The sequence below is a fragment of the Macrobrachium rosenbergii genome, chromosome 21, assembly GCF_040412425.1.
Source record: "Macrobrachium rosenbergii isolate ZJJX-2024 chromosome 21, ASM4041242v1, whole genome shotgun sequence".
Lineage (NCBI taxonomy): Eukaryota > Metazoa > Arthropoda > Malacostraca > Decapoda > Palaemonidae > Macrobrachium > Macrobrachium rosenbergii.
In genome coordinates this window covers 46,559,832-46,579,272 of record NC_089761.1, presented here as the reverse complement: position 1 = coordinate 46,579,272, position 19,441 = coordinate 46,559,832, and the positions used below count along the sequence as shown (strand labels likewise).

Here is a 19,441-nt window from a genome sequence, read left to right as displayed (position 1 = left end):
CCCCGCAATTCCATAAGGATGAAGTTGCAAGCCCTATACATTTTTTTCTTGACCACACTGAAGTTGTTGCCCACACTTCAATGGGAAGACTGGCTGGAGGCAGGCTGAGAACAAAGCCAAAAACCTGGAAAATGCAAATCCAGTGCTCTTCCACTGAGCACTGAATATACGTGATGTATGTATATATATATATATATATATATATATATATATATATATATATATATATATATATATCTTCCATAGCATTGAATGTATAAAGATATACATAAAATAGAAATATAAATAAATATTGAATGTATAAAGATATATATAAAATAGAAATATAAATAAATATATTATATATATACAGAATATATATATATATATATATATATATATATATATATATATATATACTTATATACTCGTTTAGCTCCACACAAACAGAGAACAATGCTAAAGCAATACACGCGTCATACGGACCCCAAACCAGCTTCTCTCTGACAGGATTCTAACTGGTGTAATGTTAAAGACACCGTTAAGGTTCCTGCAAAAGTAGATGTCTCCAACAACTCTGTCTTGACAAGGTGTGCTTGTGAAACACGAAGCCCCCAGATCCAGATGGAAGACACTTTTATTGTGAAGGTCATGGCCAAGATCACACAGTCACCAACCTTGGTGTCACCTGATGGGGCTTCCTTAGTGTTAAGTGCAAGCCCTACATGGAGTTACCTCCTCTTCTAGTTCAAAATTTACGACCTGTGTTAAAGTTATGAGCAAAATCTGCAGAGTTTGTACTTATAAATTCATCTTTGGTTAAGTCTTTATCTGATAAATGAAAATAAAGTTTGCCATTACCGACGGACATACGGAACAAACGTGCGATCTCCTTTCAAGCGTATCTGCACGATATGCAGATATGGTACATATGTACCATGGTTGACTGAAATCCCTTCAACCACGTGGAAGTTACCATGACAAAATAAGCATTGACAAACACTGACGGACAATCAAGAGAAAAAAAAAGTAGTGAAAACAACCGTTCCCAGGGTTTGTTGCCTGGGGGACTAATGAGAAATACAAAAAACATCAAATTCTATACACAAACTAGACACATACAACTAACAAATAATGGATGTATATACAGACACATTTTCCCCTCGAAAAGACGCCACATCGGCTGGAGAACAGGTTTGGAGGAACAAGATGGCTTGGTATACAGGGAGGATAACAAGAAGTGAACTGTAGTGAAGACTGAAGTATATCAAGATGAATTGAGAAACACTGAATTCATTCGTTTGGATGGGCTTCCACTTTAGGGGCAGTGCTGTTGAAAACAATTGCTGTTTCAACGGCAATAGGGATTGAATTCATTGGTTATAATAATAATAATAATAATAATAATAATAATAATAATAATAATAATAATAATAATAATAATAATAATAATAATAATAATGGGGAAGAATTCCACAAAGATGCAAATGTAAATATATATTAGAAATATATATATTTCTAATATATATTTAAATTTACACCATTGTGGATTTCTTCGCCATTTTAGTGACTCACACTATCATGAGATTTTTATGAATAATAATAATAATAATAATAATAATAATAATAATAATAATAATAATAATAATAATAGCAAAAACAACAACAATAATAATAATAACAGCAACAACATCAACAATTTCTTCGATAATAATAATAATAATAATAATAATATAATAATAATAATAATAATAATAATAATAATAATAATAATATGAAGACTATGTCGAACAATCATGTTCTTTGAAGATGTAGAAAAATAAAAGAGCCTTCTTGCACATCAAACCTTGATATATTGTTAGCAATACAGGCAAAACTCTTAAGCCTTGCGAGGACCACCGTCCTCTCGCTCGGTTTCATTCGCTCTGACGGTGGGGGGGAGTAATCCTCGTGAGGCCTACGGGTTCCACGGATGTCCCTTACAATATATCAAGGTTCATCACACAAGAAAAATGTCATATTTATCACTGAACAATAATAATAACAACACTAGAACAGAATATGGAATTTTAGCCAAAGGCCAAGCGCTGGGACCTATGAGGTTATTCAGCGCTGAAACGGAAATTGACAGGAAGTAAGTTTGAGGTGTAACAGGAGGAAAACCTCGCAGTTGCACTATGAAACGATTGTTAGAGAGGGTGAAAAGTAAGATGGAAGAAAGAGAATATGAATGGAGGTACAGTAAAAGGAATGAAAGAGGTTGAAGCTAGGGGTCGAGGGGGCGCTGCAAAGAACCTTAAACAATGCCTACAGTGCACCACATGAGTTGCACTGACGGCACTACTCCCCTACGGGATGCGAGACATAGGGGTTTCAAGGATGTTCCTTACAATATATCAAGGTTTAGTATGCAAGAAAACGGCCAAATTTCTCCTGAACAATAATAACAATGAAAGTAAAGCACAGAGGAGAAAAAATAAGCCATCAGTGTAAGAATATCTTCCATCTTCATACTGACGTTAGTGTCGGTTTCAACGAGCAACAGAATGCTAGCAACAACCGCTTCTCCTTCCTCATGGTGCCTGCTGCTTTAAGATGAAAGAGGCGCCCAAGCAATAAATTCCAAGGGTTCAAAGCTACCTCTTAAACTCTCCTTTAACGATCCCCTTTGCAATACTTCTTTCAATATTTTCCTACTATAGACAGAAAGCTCATTCTTTCTGAGACGTTTCTTACACAAGTACATAACTTCAGAACTACCGCTTCAACTCCCTTCGGAATGAACTCCTTTATATTGCTTCTTTCTTTTTAATATTTTGGCACTCTAAATACAGAGACCGTTCTTTCTGAAATCTTAATTATAATTTTACCTCAATGATTATTTAATGTTATTTTTTTTATATTTTCTCCAACTACCTGAAGTAGTTCTTTTCAGCACCTTCCAAGCAACTCTTACCATTTCCGATTGGCATCCTTACTACACATCATGAACATAATTAAACAATACTTTTTTTTTAGCTTTTATTAATTAAACAATACTCAGAGTTCTTTTCATATACTTTTCTGAAGGTAAATTTCCTCACTGATCTATCCACAGCATAGGCTATTCTCTTACCCCTGTCCTTTTAGATATATGTATACTCATAGTTTGGATACATCAGTTTGTCATACTTTCTGTGTACGTTATATCTAGAAGACATCACCTCTCGTTTCTTTGCCCTTTTACTGAACAAATTTATTCTGTTAATCCTTTTCATGATACGCCATTCTTATGAATGAACATAAAAATAATGTAGCCTACATAAAAAGATATCGTTTATTCCAGTACCAAATTACTGACATACACATATAGTTATCTTTAAAAGGTTTGACATTTAAAAACAACGTATATTTACGGATGGCCAAATGTTCGTAACATATAACATATCTTTCTTTCCCCACCCACATTTTCCCCTGGTGGAACTGGTGCCAGACAGATCTTCCGGTTCTCGAAGTTTGTAAAGATCAGGTCGATGTAACCAAAATAAAAGTGGCATATGGAAACATAGGCCTATACTGCCCTAAAATGGAAAAATACTGAGAACAATGGTATATACTCCCTTGCCTTACCACTGAATTTCCAGATACTGCAAATGGGACCTCCTAAATACTCGTAGAAAGCATTGAAGAATCATTCTGAAACTGAAGTAACTTGCGTATTAGTGTTTCACGAGCCCAATAGGTGGCACATCTCAATTTCGAAAATTTTGCTGACATTGCAGTTTTCCATTTTGGGGCAGTGTATGCACAAGTACATAAATCACCCAGGAACCCCGTATGTGGCTCTCCATTCCGTCCATTCAAAGAAAAGATCAAAAGAATAATCAAAGCAGGACCCAGTGTCAAAGTAACGGCTTAGGATAAGTAGGAAACGGCCTTTCAGCGAAAAACTGGTTTCGAGAGGAGCTCTCACTTCAAAATGAATGTGTGGGGTATGTGGTCCAATTTTTAAAACTATTTGATGCGGTTGTCTGCGTGGAAATTCACACCTAAGCAGGTTTGCTGGGTCCGCTATATATGATTCATTTTTAATGACCACCACACTGGAATTCTTTCGCTGCTGAATTTTCCACGCTTCCCATTACGTTTTTTTTTTTTTTTTAAATAACAGGCTTAATTCACTTTCCGTAATATGTTTCCCTTTGTATAAAAAATAATAAATTATTCTGTGATCTTTATATTGGAAAACCTAAAAAAGTACTTATCAAAATTCTCCAACGCAAATTCAGTCTTTCGAGAACAAAAATTATGGAATTTTTCACAAGTCTGAGAGTGAATCTTGACTAATGAAACTAACAAAACTATTAAGTAATTTTGTTTACTCATCAACTGGTTGGGTTTATGGTACAGTACCTAAAAAATAAATTGCCATTAAAAAAAATCAGTTCTTAATCTTTATATATTATTATATTAATACAAAGCGAATGCTAAATACTAAATACAATTCTACATTTTGCACTTTTCACAGAAGCCATCCTGATTGCATGATGATAAAAATGTAAATAAGTGAAGTAAAGAAATTAAACATAAGGTACTGCAATAAACGATTAACTTGGTTATCTTGTTAATCTGATCATCCTCATTCAGTATGAGAGAGAGAGAGAGAGAGAGAGAGAGAGAGAGAGAGAGAGAGAGAGAGAGAGAGAGAGAATGTTACTTTACGTCTAGGTGAATTACTTCGCAATAATGTATGTATGAAAAATCAAAACCCACAGAGTAAAACAAAGTAAAAACACGCCAGCGTTAGTAAATCAAGTCAATTTGAAGACAATTTTAATCACAGTAAATGAAAACATTAAAAAAATCTAACAACAAATCATTACTGTAGCCAACGCCAGCCTGATACTGGTTTACATTACATTGTAAATATTTACGAACGTACTACCAAGTTCCGTAAATACACCACCAAAAGAAACAAGACGTTCAAACAAATAAGTAAGCTACCACTGTGTCTTGTGTGAGGTTAAGATCTTCCGTCATAGACCACTCCTGTTTAAAAGGAAGGCAACCGGATGTACATTGAATTTCCATGCGCTCGCAACAATAGCAGTCACAAATTATCCTTCTCTCTCAAGATTCACAATAAAAACACCAAATCAGGAACTGAGAAATATTGAAGTATAAAGCAAAAATCAAGACTGATAAGCACCTCATTAATATCCCATGCCTTAATCAGAAGACGCCAGACTGATGCTTCCTTCCGTAATGTCTGAATATCCAAACCAATCGCCGGAAGAAGAGGAAGAACTCGCGAAAATCTCGCACGAGAGACGAAGAGTTTAAATACGATTCGTGGCTCGTGCAGGTGCAAGACAACAGACGTACCCGCGACCACCTCGAAGGCAATACTGACGGCCGAGTTCAGTCTGGAGTCTGGACGGACTGCAATCTGGGTTCTAGGATAGCCTCGCTAACCAAGCCCCCATCACCCGACCCTCCCGCATCAAGATACACAAACCCACGCAACAAGCACCTACCTATACCACACAAACAGAGCCTATCTACTCGCACATACAGAGCTCTGTACCTTATTTTTTTTAAACTAAGCAATTCTTAAACAACCATTAGTGAGTAAAAAAAAAATCTTACAGTATTCCCCGGAATACGTCCACAAACACGCAGAGCATAAAGAAAAAATCGTATTCACTATGCATCCGCACTACCCACAAGATAATGTTGAGAGTACAAGATTACAAAAACAAAACCTCTGAACCCGATCTGGTTTGGTAACTGGAAATGTCCGGTCGTTTAGTACATGAGTAAACTTATTAATGTTCATGAAATTCTCCATATTACTGCAATCCCCACATGAATTACAACTGATGCTCCTGTAACATCAATACAGCACAGACGATAAAGCTGATATGTCTCTCTATCATAGGTCTGTTTCTTTTTCATCTCCCTCTTGGTCTTTTATACCATTTAAAAAGCAATCAATTGATCTTTGCTGGAGAGTGTCAGTGTCTATGAGAGAAAAAGTCATACTTCCGTGAAAAAATAGCGAGAAGAGCTTCCATTTAATCAAAATCCTAAAACGAAAACAAGCCATAAAATTACGTAATACGTTGGCACCACACCCTTAAGCATCACAGATATATTAATACGGTAATAAGCACTAGGCCTAATTGGACAGGGTTATATTAAGCAACAGAAAGTATAGTAATAATTTACAAGAATAAATAAGCAATGATGGATGACTACAGATAAACCCAACTAAACAGAGAACACAAGAATTCATACCTCTATCAATGTCGGACAACTTATTCTTACTGACCAGAAATGATTAGATGTTGAGATCCTAGCGAAATCTTACTATCTTTGCACACGGTTTCATTAACAAGGATGTGCAATCCCTCCCACCAAACCCTGTAGAAAAAAACCTCCCTTCTCCTACAAGGTTAAGTTAAATTCCTATCCACCCAAAAATCAAATGAGTTATTGCCAGTCACCTGGCCTACCTCTGACAACATTTTGGTAAAAATCAATAGATAAATTTTTGTGTAATTACCAGAACACAGACAAAACCAAAGCACAACCTCCTTGGGGAGAAAAAAAATGTGCAAGGGAAAATATACAAAAAAATTAACATATAAAATTTTAAGAACAAAACTATTGCATAAACTGTGAGGAGAAGTACTCTATCAAACATTAAATAAACATACCCAACAAAAGCATATGAAAGACAAATTATCACAAATTTGGGAAACAAAATGTCAGTAATAATCTATGAAATTAAAGAAAAAAAAAAAAAGCATATGTCACATAAAGATTCATTTTTTATCAATCAAGTACATACATAATATATAATGGAATAATAAGAAAAGGCCATTACCTTGCTAGGCATGCTTTCCCAGTATAAAATATATAAACAAAAGACTAAAACAACCAAGGGAAGTAAAATCATGATGAAGTTCAAACGGGATACGGTACTCTGCAAGATTATTACACATAGGTCACAAAGTATTTTTACGTAGCTAACATCTTGGCTCTCATAAACATAATGACATCATCTTCTACAACATTGCTAGGGATGTTAGTTTAATTCCTAATCCAGCCTTTGATAGACTCAATGACACATGGCATTACTGACCTGTGGGCTTAAGTTAACAGCAAAATCTAAGGAAGAAGTTATGATAATGTTTAAAAGGTGAAATGTGAAGCAAGGATTCAGAGTCAATGCAAGTAAATCTACCTTTACGGCAACTAGAGTGAAAATAAATGAAAAAATAGTCAAAAAAAGGCCATGTGGTTACTACGGGAAAAGTATTGGGGTGAGCTCAAAAGAGCGTTCTGAATATAACACATGGTGTTACAAGAGATGCTCAGGACTGCAAAATACCAATGTACTATAGTAGAAATTTGCGATACCCAACATGCAGAAGATGAGCAAACGGGAAAGAAGGGGATCTGATAATGTTTGGAGCACAATGAACTAGGTAGTATGGAATGAGAGGGCATTGAGAAAGAGAGAAACCACAGCTTTGATGAAGAGGAGGAAACAGGTACACTACAGGTATATACAAATATCCAGTGAGTCAAAAGAGCATAGACTTATGATGCAAACTTATGCCAGTACTACTCTAAGCAGCAGAGACTTGGGAACTAAGAAAACCATGATTTTGAAAAAGATGCCAATATAGGATGTTAAGATTCATGGCCAGAGTACAATGAGAAGACTTTAATACAATGATGAAGTGGTGGAGGGATGTGTCCAGCTGCTAGAAAAGACTGAGGTCTCAAAAATTAAAATGGTTTGGACGTGATGAGAAGGGATGAGTAACACTTAAATCAGAAAGGCAGTAGCTGGGTGAAGATCTGTATAAAGACCCAGGAATCAGGGAAAACTATGATGGAGACAATGATGAGTTTTATGGTTAAGCATATCAAAGTTAACACTGTAATCAATATAACGAGCCAGGGCTTTGCCACATTTCTGCCAGTAATTGTTTCTTGTGAATTCTGTTACTGGTAAGTTAAAGATACCTAAAGATCTACTTTTCAGCAACCTCAAGGAAGCATGGGAAGGATAGAAATCAGTCTATATACCAGTAATTATTGCAACTGACACTTAACCTTGACATCCCTTAAGAATTGGCACTACATTTTGTAATTTCCACTCATCTAAACCAAATTTATACATAACATATGTATTTGCTGATAAATCTATACCTAATGTTGGTATCTCTGAGCACTGAATGCATCTGGCATATTAACAGCTACTTTCATTCTATAAATTTAAACTGCCCACATCCAACCTGAGCCACTGGAAATAAGTTGTGTATGCACTGACAACAGAGACTGAGAATTCCACTCACTGATGAAGTACTACACCAACGTTGTCAATGAATGAGAATTACCATTACATTGTGTGTAATTAACTCTCACCCTCCTTATTGGGCACCATGCTAAGCAAATGAAGGTATTCAAACTGATAGTGCGTCCTCAACTTGTGGAGCCACCGACTTATGGCGATTCGATCTTACAGTGCTTTTCCAGTGCCATAAACAGCATTTTACAGTGCCCTAACTTGATATTGCATCAAGTTATGGCGCTGTAAGCACCATTGACGGTGCTAATGGCAAGAATAGGCATCAAGTTAACATACTTACAGTGCTGTGACTTGATGCAACATCAGGTTACGGCACCGTATGCACTGTTGAAGCACCAATAACAGTGAAAAACCAACCTATGGCAGAAAGCAACTTACGGCAGGGCGCTGGAACAGATTCCCGTACATAAAATCCTCAAAATGCAAAAATCTTGTCAGACCACGGTCTAGTCCCCCTACGGTCTTGTCACAGATGTTATTTAGCAGACACTCCTTTTAGCAAAGAAAGTTGACCCTTAAGGGACGGGCTAAATATATATTAAACACACACCCAGACTAGGCAAACTTTAAGGTTGGCCACTTTAAGAAAAAACACTTCAATGGAAAGAAGAAAATATGCAAATGCACATGGTGTAAAAAAAATCCTAAAAAATTCTCTGTACCGGTGAATATTTACAAGTGAATATTTACAACCCTGTGCGCGGCCTATTTTCCAAGACTCGTAAAATTACTGTATGCTAACTTTACAAAGTCATTTATCGACCACTGAAGTGATATGTGCATCTTTCCCCCTAAATTCATCCAAATCGTACGGCACATAATATTAATACTCATAAGAGTTAGCCCATCACTCAAAACCTGTTATAGATCATCATATGATGATACCCGTCCATTAAGGGTAACCAAATACTGTACCAGGATGTTCAAGCAATACACATATCCAATGTAAAGTTCCAAATATGACCCCTTTAAACATAGAAGAAACTTGAGTGACTTAATAGGTGATCACTATTCCCTTGAGCATTGTACCATAACTTAAATTTTTGAGCTCACTTATAATGTAAAGGGAAAGCAAATAAACATCCACCCTAAGAACACAACAACCATCACTACTGTCTGCAGTCTTAAACAATATTAACTCTGCTTTGAAACTGTCCCTCAATGCAAAAAATTTATCTGAACATGCATCTAAGAAACCATCATAACTACCTCTTCTATTTTTACATGAAAAATAAAATAAGAATAAAAATCCTATGTTATCCACTTAATAGCTTGTGATGACGAACACTACACAAACTTAACTACAGCTTGTGCTGATGAATCCTGACATTCCAAGTGTACTACTGCAAATCTAAGAAATTCAAAAGAAGGTACTGTACAAGCTAATATCATTAACATAAAGTATCTATCACTCAAGCTATAATTTTAGAAAAACATGACACACATCATAAAAAAAAAAAAAGACATTGACAGGGGTAAAAACATTTACCCAACAGCTGCAAGCTCTCAAACATGGGAACAAGGACAGACAGATAAGAGATGGGTTGCAACATTAAAAAAGCCTACAGGTTCTTATTTATAAAATTATTATAAATTAGTCTGATAAGACCACTGAGTCAGTTCTTCAAAAGTAGTCAAAAAAGCACTGTTACAAGTTTCTTCAATTATCATCAGACCCCAGTAAATGACAGCAGTTAGTTATGCAAAACAAAAGCTGAAAACTGCTTTAGAATCCAATACAACGATTATAAAGAGCATTTCTTTCAAGGGTTTGGACAACATTTGACATTACTGTTTGTTATTTTACAACCTTCAAATGAAATACAGCAGTGGTATTCCTACTTGGCAAATATGTTAATGCTTTCCCAAAATGAACAAGTTTTCCCACCACACTGTGACCTAAACTTCTACATAACACTAACAGAATTCACAATGTCTGCAAAAATTACTAAAACAGAATGACATTTCTAAACAGTATTCCCTATAATAATGTAAGTGAGCGTTACTGCAAAATACGGAACTATTTTGTCATTCTGCAACAATGAGGAAGTCAGCAGCACTGGATCTTTCCCAAACCTAACCAAAGTTCCACCTGGATGGGCATTGCAACTCAAACCCTGTGAACTAAACATTAACACAAAATCAAATCCTTTCCTTATGCGAGGAACCAAGAAGATTACTCCAGAATGCAGGATTAGAAGGGAGGTACCAAACTCCCTTCTTGTGTCTAGCACTCCCAAGAAAGTGGTAAACACAGCAATTTAATGGCAGTGCCTGGGGGAGAAACAAGAAAAAGTTCTGGTAGTTCTGAGCCCAATTACTAACTGAAGAACTGAAGGAACTCAAAAAAGTAGCCATGCGGGTAGATCTCCTATAGGATTCTATGAGTCCTACAGCAAGATGTTTGCTGTTTTTCCTGTGTGTCTCTCAGAGGAAACCCACATACAATGAAAGAATGTGCAACACAAAAGATACAACTGCTCAAGAGAATGGCTTAGACTTCTCCCAGTCTTCTACATATAATGGGAATGATGACAATCCCCATTCACATAGGAAACCTGCTGCCTGTAAAAAGGGCCAATGAAAGCCATACTCCCAAGTTTCATAGTGGGAGAGAGGGGCAGTGCACAAAACTGGTTCTTGTGAGTTATGAAGACTAAGAATTGGTCAAACAGATATAGCAGATGAGAGTCAAAAGGCTGGATCCCTGGAATGGATTTCCAAGGAATGAATGGGTTTGTTCATCAAACAAACATTGTACTGTACCTATCCACATGTCAAATCAACCTGTCCTAGACTGATTGTAGATCAATGTAAGGGGAAAAGAGGCCAAAAAGTTTTGTAGGTTGACAAGAAAAAAGTTCTAGCAGGGGAAGAATCTTTCCTACTTTGTTCCCAGTAATACGATCCTTTCCTCTTCCTGTTCAAGTCATGGTTCAGACTGAGAATGCATACGTAGTCAGGGATTGGGTAGGAAACCATGATCCTTCACGGGATACAGGAAATCATAATTCTCAAAAGAAAGAAATTGGTAGAATAAAGGTTCCTCAAAGGATCATAAGGAGAAGATCAGGGCTAAACCAATTCTCAAAAAGGGAAAAAAATCATTAAGCAGCAGACTGACATGTTGATTTTCCAACTTAATGCAACAAGAGATTGGGACAGGGAAGTTGTCGATAAAAATCCACAAAACCTTGTCTTTTATAGGCTCTAGTGCTAGTTCCAGGAATGTGCACAAAGGTTAGGTCCTTCAAACTGGTCCTATTAGGAATCAGTTGGAGAACACAAAAATTTCTAATACGCAAATCAGGGAAATTATCTGGCTTTTTGCATATAAGTGGAAATGCCTCTGGGACTAGAACCCCAGGTACGAACAACAGAGGAACCAGGCAGAGTCACTCTGATCACTATCTCCCATTCTAGTCCTTGAAAAAACATGACTAAGAATTACAGTTTTAGGGAAGATGCTTTCTGAAGCAGTAAAAAAGAGACAAACTCAAGCTCTGCATTTGTTCATGGGATCAAGACACAGTCTGGAGAGACAAGGGTAGTACTGAGTTCTAATCCAAAGGAAATAACTGTGAACCCTCTTTCAAACCCTTGGAACCAGAACAGAAACAGACCAGCCAGGGTGTTTTCAATACCCAACCTAAGCTAACAAGAGGAACCACTACCTGTCTTGTGCAGCATGGCACCAAGCAGTGCACAGGACACATCAACCCCATACCAAGCACATAACACAGAATCCTGCAGAGCCCAGACCAGGCTGTGTTGAGCACAGGTCTCACTGCAGCCACAGCCCTTGGTTGAGCAAGGTTTGGGCCATACATGAACTAAAACCAAGTATGAGTGAGCCACATATGCTGTCATACAGTTTAATAAGAGCACTAAAAACACAGAGCAAAACCAGTGGCACCCAGGTTGGATTGATCCTCACACACATACCCAGGCCAAGTAAAGTCTGAGCTGGTGCCAAGTACAGAGGGTCCAAAGCTCTAAAGAACTGGTGAGGCCAAAAGTCCTGGGTAGTGTTTCCAGAGAAGCACAAACACATATCAAAAGTGTTAGTCATGAGTGCAGATTATGTCTGCAAATAACAAACCAGAACCTGATCTATTCACATCACCACAAACATATTAGGACTGACTAAGTGACTGGGCAAAAGTCAGCTCATGACCAGGAAATCAGTAAAGAGCAAGCTTGCAAACCAATCACTCCACTCACAATCATCTACTTCTCTAGTTGACATCTGGGTCCCTCAATTGAGAGCATGACCAGGAATGAGTGGACTTGTGCCAGGGGGACCAAAAACAAGTAGTCTCGTGTCTGATCTCTTCCAACTAACAGAACACAGCTGTCATGGGCAATTTCCACATCAAAAATTTCCCATGACAGAAAGACTGACTAGGGACAAGTGGGTTCATGTGGACAACAACCAATGACAACTTCCTAGCCTTCCTGCAGGGAGTTGTTTTCAGAGGCAACCTTCCTTCACAAAACTTTCTTAATACAGTACAACAATTTTTAGAAACAGAAGAAGTGACAGACCAGACATATTCTCAAAAGCAAACTTGCAATTCGAGAATGACACCTAGAGAAACACAAAAGATTACATTTCTCTGGGTAGTGTTCTTGGCCATCTACTATTTATACTTCCAGTATTATTGATGAATGAATGAGGTTTTTTCTGAACAACATGCTAATTACTCATACATATGACAGAATATAGTTTAGGCCAAAGGACAAGTGCTGGGACCCATAAGGTCATTCAATGCTGAAAGGAAAATTGAGAGTAAAATGTTACAAATGTGTAACAGGAGGAAAACCTCACAGTTGCACAATGTAAAATTGTTACAAGAGTGTGGAAAGTAAGACTGACGAAAGAGAGGTACAGTAAAAGGAAGGAAAGAGGCTGCAGCTTGGGGCCAATGGGATGCAGCAAAGAACCTTAAGTAATGCCTGCAGTGCACAACACGTGAGTGCACTGACAGCACTACCAAGTAACTTTTTTCTGTGACTTTTTTACCTGTGACTATTTTACCTGGATTACCCTATCCCCCTATGAGGACTTATACAGATGATTCTGATCTATCTGAGTCAATCCTACCTACTGACACAGACCTGCAGTTGCTGTATGTTTTAACAGAGATTTAGCAGTAAATCCATAACTTACCTAGTGCATGTTATATACAGTTTCAAAGAGATATTATTAGTTGATCTAGGACACTGGGTCCCACCCAATAATATTTCTTGAACTTCATGTAACTAATTTAAAATTATAGGTTTCATCCTTGACTGCAAATTAACTTTTGAGAAACATATCTGGTCTATCACTTCTTCAAATACTCAAGAAATTGGTATATATAGGCTAGTATATGCAATATATAGTACCCCTCAACAAATATTTTTTCGTCAAAAATTCGTAACACAAAGAAATGGTGACCAACTCCCATCTGTCCGAATTTGAAATCTAGGGCCTCATGATTAAGACCAACCATGAACTTAATGACCAGAATCTGGGGATTTCTATATGACAATTTGAACTGAAAGATGCGCAGTGCAAGCACCCAGATTTATGTGAAAGCCAACCAAACCATAGAACTGATAATTATTTTCAGCATGGGCATACCGATGTTTTGAAATCAGACATTTAAAAATTTTTTTATAACATTAGAATTATAGAAGCTGGACAGCTGGTTAATCAGCATGGCATGTGTCATGAGCTATCAATCCCACATTTAGCTAATGGAGTAATATTGCCAACTCTATGAAATATGCAGATACAACCCCTTCCATCTAATTAATGAAAACAATATCTTGGAAGCTAAGAAACAGTAGCCTAGTCTTCAAAACAGAGGAATAGGCCTTATACCATTTATGTGTACATCATAAACATCAAGTTCCATACACTAAGAGATTTTTCATACATGGGACTGAAAATTTAAATTAGTCAGCCTGGCATTAAGAATGATGAAGGTATTTCTAAGTAAGAGCTCTGCACCAACTATTTCCTTGGAAATTGATTTTTCCTATACTTTTAGTGCTGCTGATGAAGGAGGTGGTGTTGTTTATTGTCGGTCATGGAAACGCTGGGAGAAAGACTAAACCACCATGTTGTTGTTATGGAATGGTTCCGCACAAGCACAAGTCATAAAGGAGCCATATGTTTAAGAAGGGATTGGCTAAGGAAACCTATTAAAAAAGGAACTAAACTAACCTAACATACCCTAACCTAAGCTAACCTAGCAGGCCGTGTTACTTAGTCGGGGGGCGTCCCAATTAAAGAAATTCCACTCTTTACCAAAAGCTTCCCTAGCCTATAACACTGAGCATGCGCGATAGCATACCAGGATGGCCAGCGTACAACTTCTTTAGTTAATTACAGGTTAATTAATTACAGTTGACCGACAAAAAATAACAGTAAATTCTTGATAAGCAACCAAATTACTATAGAAAAAATCAATTTCCAAAGTAATAACTCATGTGAAACTATTACAGTAGAATTTTATAAGTTGCCAATAAGACTCCAGCCAGCCAGTTTTGCACGAAAAACCATTTTGGGTTTTTCGTGCAAAAATGGCTTGGAAATGATAGGGCACTAAAAGAAAATTAGAATTCCAATATAACTTAACCTAGGGGTGTTTACTGGTTACAATTTTGCCGTATTAGCTATGCGGGGGAGGCGGTATTCTTACCTCACAAGTCGTAATTTTATTAATTTTTTATTTATCATTTGTGCATAATGTTTATGGGGTTCAAAATAACGAGAATGATGAGCTCTTTTAAAAAATGTAGGTTACAATGTCATAGCGTGTATTGGCAACTTATAAAATAACACCACTATTACTTTGTTCTACCACGATGAAAAATGAATTTCTCATTAGGCCACACTGCTGACTGTCAGAAAGTCAGCAAACGGGTTTGAGACTCTAAGTCAATTACTGTATTCAGCTGATACAGGTTAGGTTGTGGCATTTTTTTTAGTAAAGCCTAAGGTGGGATAACTTAACCATTACAGTTTAAAAACATTAAACCTAAAGAAGGCCCTTATAAGTACCAAACAGATTTGGGTTATCATACAATAAGCTGGAACTTACGCGGACTACAGTAGGTTAGGCTAAACTACGCTACTTGGCAAGCATTTTTCACACACTGTTAGCACACAATGCAAAGAACCAGAAGCTCTGATTTTCCAAAATCAAAAGACCGGTGTCTATAAATTATCAATTCATCTGACACCTCTCCCTACGATTAAATTAGGGCAGACTAATTAACAATTTTGCGGTGAATAAATTGCAGATTTTACAATAAAACCTGCTCCCTGTCATAAGTCACGCAACACGTAAGCAATAATCAATAATGCCTCAAAACTAAGCTTAAATAACGTAAGAATGTCCACTTCTTACCTATGAATGCATAGTATGATCAGAGGTTTCTGCGAACACTCCCACCTTGCAGAGTAAATCAACAAAAACTAAAGGAGAAGACGTCGTTTGCTTTCTGTTACAAAGTGGACGCTGCGTTCAACTTTGCCTGACGACCTCAGTTGAAAACGGAAAACTGAGTCGTTTCGTTTATTTTAAGTCCACTGACATTAGGCCTCGTTGTTGTTCCTATTAAGCTAACATGGTGCCAGAGATCTTGTTCCTGGAGCATCCCCTGGCACACTCTTGCACCCCTGGAAGAGGCATAAAAAATAATTGGTTATAAAATATCGAGATAATCGAGGCTCAGCTATTCTAGTTTTTTGGATGCATCCGTATTTCCGGCTTGCTTTGAATCTTTTAATATTTAAATTTTTTAACACGTTTTTATTTTATTTTATAAATAAATAATCATTACAGTCATCCAATTTTAAGAAAGAATCACTATAAAACGTATCATCATTTTACCTGCGCTATTCAAACAATAGCGAAAATTTTCACTAAGCATAATATCGGTGTCTCACTGGCTATTGAACGAGTCTACATTCTCTGTTATATTTCTATGGCAGACTTGCTTAATTTACAGTTACCCACCTGTTTCACTGGAATATTCGCCGCTAATTAACGACGCACTTGCAATAAAAAATCTCTCGATTTACTACACCATTGTCTTCATTGTAGCATATTAATTTCTGGTTACTTACAATGAAGCTCCCTCGGGACGAGAAACGTATTATTCTCACAACAAATTTAAGGTCCTCCACAAGACTACCTCTTCTTTAGTTAAGTTGGCCCAGTGCCAGCACGGGTTCTTGCTCTAGGGCGGTCCCTGAGACTGCCTGTTATTATATGGCTCCACTCCTTCGAAGTAAACCTGCAAAATCGTCATACTTAATTTCATACACCTATGTATAGTAGCATTCGAAGAATTACATAAGGTATTCGATAGTACTTATCAAATCCTAACTATTATTACAATCAATGAAAAAGATGCTCTCCAGTTTCTCCTTGAAAATCTTATCATCCTATCAACGACCTCATATTATTATGCTTATTATATTATTCACCAAGTTCTAAATGTCCATTCGACAATCATTGCAGTCAACGCTCTAAACGTAATCACTACAACTACGATAAATTTGAGGCAGATGGTAACCAGAGTACAAGACTTTCGTATTTTGTTACTGAAAGTAGAATTGCTCTACATAAATATAAATACTGACCTATCTGCAACTAAGTTTGTGTGACAATTCTCTGAGTGGATTTAAACCATTTCTGTTTACCCTTTATTATACTTTATGCTGTCTGACCTTTATAGTAAATTTATATAAAATCTCAGGCCGAAGAACTACATCGTCTGTTTGACAGGTACTGCTTTCTCTCCTTTATTTGGTCTGATTCCATTGTTGTCTTCATCTGATAATTTCATAGAACAAGCCAGCTTTTGTCTTCTACACAGAGAACTGAAACCCTGATGAGGAAGCTCACAAGTCTTCAGTTATACTAAGCTGAGAGTTCACGGTCGCCATAATTCAGTGTATAACTTAGTTGACCATATTTTCTTTTTAAACCTGTATGCAACTTTGTTGTAATTTCATTTATCTGCAAAATAAAGAGTATAGCAACTACACATGAATATTCTGATACTGCATAACCTTTTCAGAGGTGAATATCTCCAAAGAGTATCAAATGTTTGTTGAATAACACATAGCTTCCTGTACTGTGTCCTTTCTTTGCAAACCTCAGACACCTCTAGAGACTAGTATTTGGTCATTTTCAAGGAGCAATTGCTGAGTTCTAAAGTGGTACGATATGGATAATAGATATATTCAATTTTGTCTAAAGTGTCTGAACTGCTGTGGTGTATGTGGATGGTCTCCATAGTAAGAATACTTTTTTTCATTTTTGACTGCAATGCTGGTTGGGGAATCTGGAAGGACCAGGAACCTGATCCAGCTCCAAACCAGCCAAGTCTGAAATATACAGCTCTAGTGGAATCTCACAGCAGTCACTAATAAGCAGTCAATAAAGGATTACCTACAAGTTATGAGTTGAATTAAGTCTTCAGTCTAAGATGCAAAGCAGACTTAAAACTTTGCATCCATACATTAATTTTCCTAAGATTAGTGCTTTATACAATCTAATCAGTTGTTTTTTATGATTGCCACCGTAAATAATGCAATATTACACAAAGTCCAAAGTTTTCATATACTGTATTTACATTTTAATTTAGATCAAATAAGGGATACAAGTCATTAAACTAACTGTCTTACTCAACGGAATCTAGTTTCAGTAAAAAAAAATGGATTCTTGATTAACTAACAAACAGTTCTAAGTCTAGATGAATACCATTAGGTGACTACAACGGACCACCATCAACTTATTGCTAAAAATTTAAAGCAACATTTACCAATTCAACCACTGTGATTGATTGATTGTTTATGAAATTTAGGTGTACAGTGAGCTGAAGATCAGTTGCTAATGCAGAGACAGTAACATAAAGAACACTACCTCCTAGTACTGCATGACACTGAATAATTGAGAGTAAAACCTAGATGTACCTGAAAATCTTTGATTTTAAGTCTTTCATAACATGGCAATTCTTCTTTCATGCAAAATTGTATAAAGCGTATAGAATAAAATGCTTCCAAGCAGTGATAATTCCTTTTTAAAGTTAGAAAAAACAATACTATGAGGTTTAACAGAAAAAATTTGTAAATATTTTTACCATCCCCACTAACACACCAGTGGAAGAATACATATAGCTGGTGCCACACTAAGGTTTACAAAAATATTTCTTATGCTTCGGATACCTCATGTATTGAACACTGAGCTTTTCCTTATCTTAGAAAGACTGGAAGTCAGTGTAATGGGTCAACAGCTAGCTATTCACAAACTGTTTTCGTTTTACGAAATCAAGAATGCATAATTTAATACATTCTGGACCATGTCTGATCATGGTATACGGAATATCATCATTTGGCAAGACACATTCACTCTCAGTGAAAAAGGGAGATTATATGATTCTTCTCTATGTGGTGTGAAATCCATGATCTGCTCCTCTCTGATGATAGTCATCATGCGGTCTATCATTAAATTTCTTTAAAAATAGCAAAATGGCTAGCATAAACATCTGGCACCAAATGAAGGTCAACAACTTTGACAATATTAGTGTTCAGTACCAGTGGATTACATAGGTTTATATGGAATATATTTACCTGCTATTTTCCCATTTTTTCAATGCCAAGATATTTAAAAGTAATTTTTGAGTTTACTGAAGTTAGGAATATATTCCAACGTACTTTTTGTGATTCCTGATACTGTGCAGTGATCACATTTGTGCATTTTAGAATGTGGCTTTGCTGCTCTCAGTGTTCTACGTGATGTTTCTGGGTCTGATACATACCAACCTAGCAGGGCCTAGTACATGAAAAGAACTCAGTATCTTACATCCTTGACTGAGTTGACAACATGACAGGTTCAGGTACAATGCTTCTTACCTCTCTACTTTATTCGTACATTTCAGCGACACACTAAACATTACAGCAATTGTTCATCCTTGTATGAACATTTATCTTCTTTAATTATAATCTGGAAAAATCTGTTTTTCATGGAACCCCATTACTTATAATTAAGCCCACTTCATAGTCATGGAATCTCCTTAACACTT

The 19,441-nt window shown here is 36.6% G+C and overlaps 1 protein-coding gene across 8 annotated transcripts in view; it reads right to left on the bottom strand.

Annotated features, from left to right (window-relative positions):
* The window catches only part of LOC136850146 (inositol polyphosphate-4-phosphatase type I A), a 324,020-nt gene extending 308,134 nt beyond the window's left edge, over positions 1-15,886 (bottom strand). For 4 of the 8 annotated variants that reach the window (XM_067123739.1, XM_067123742.1, XM_067123744.1 and 1 more), the window contains exon 1: positions 15,754-15,886. The gene's annotated coding sequence lies outside the window, so the exon portion shown is untranslated. Of the gene's footprint in view, positions 1-5,167; positions 5,410-15,753 lie in introns of those variants that run through there. The other 4 variants (XM_067123745.1, XM_067123748.1, XM_067123743.1 and 1 more) reach the window with 3 other exon arrangements.
* Between the last annotated feature and the right edge of the window lie 3,555 nt (positions 15,887-19,441).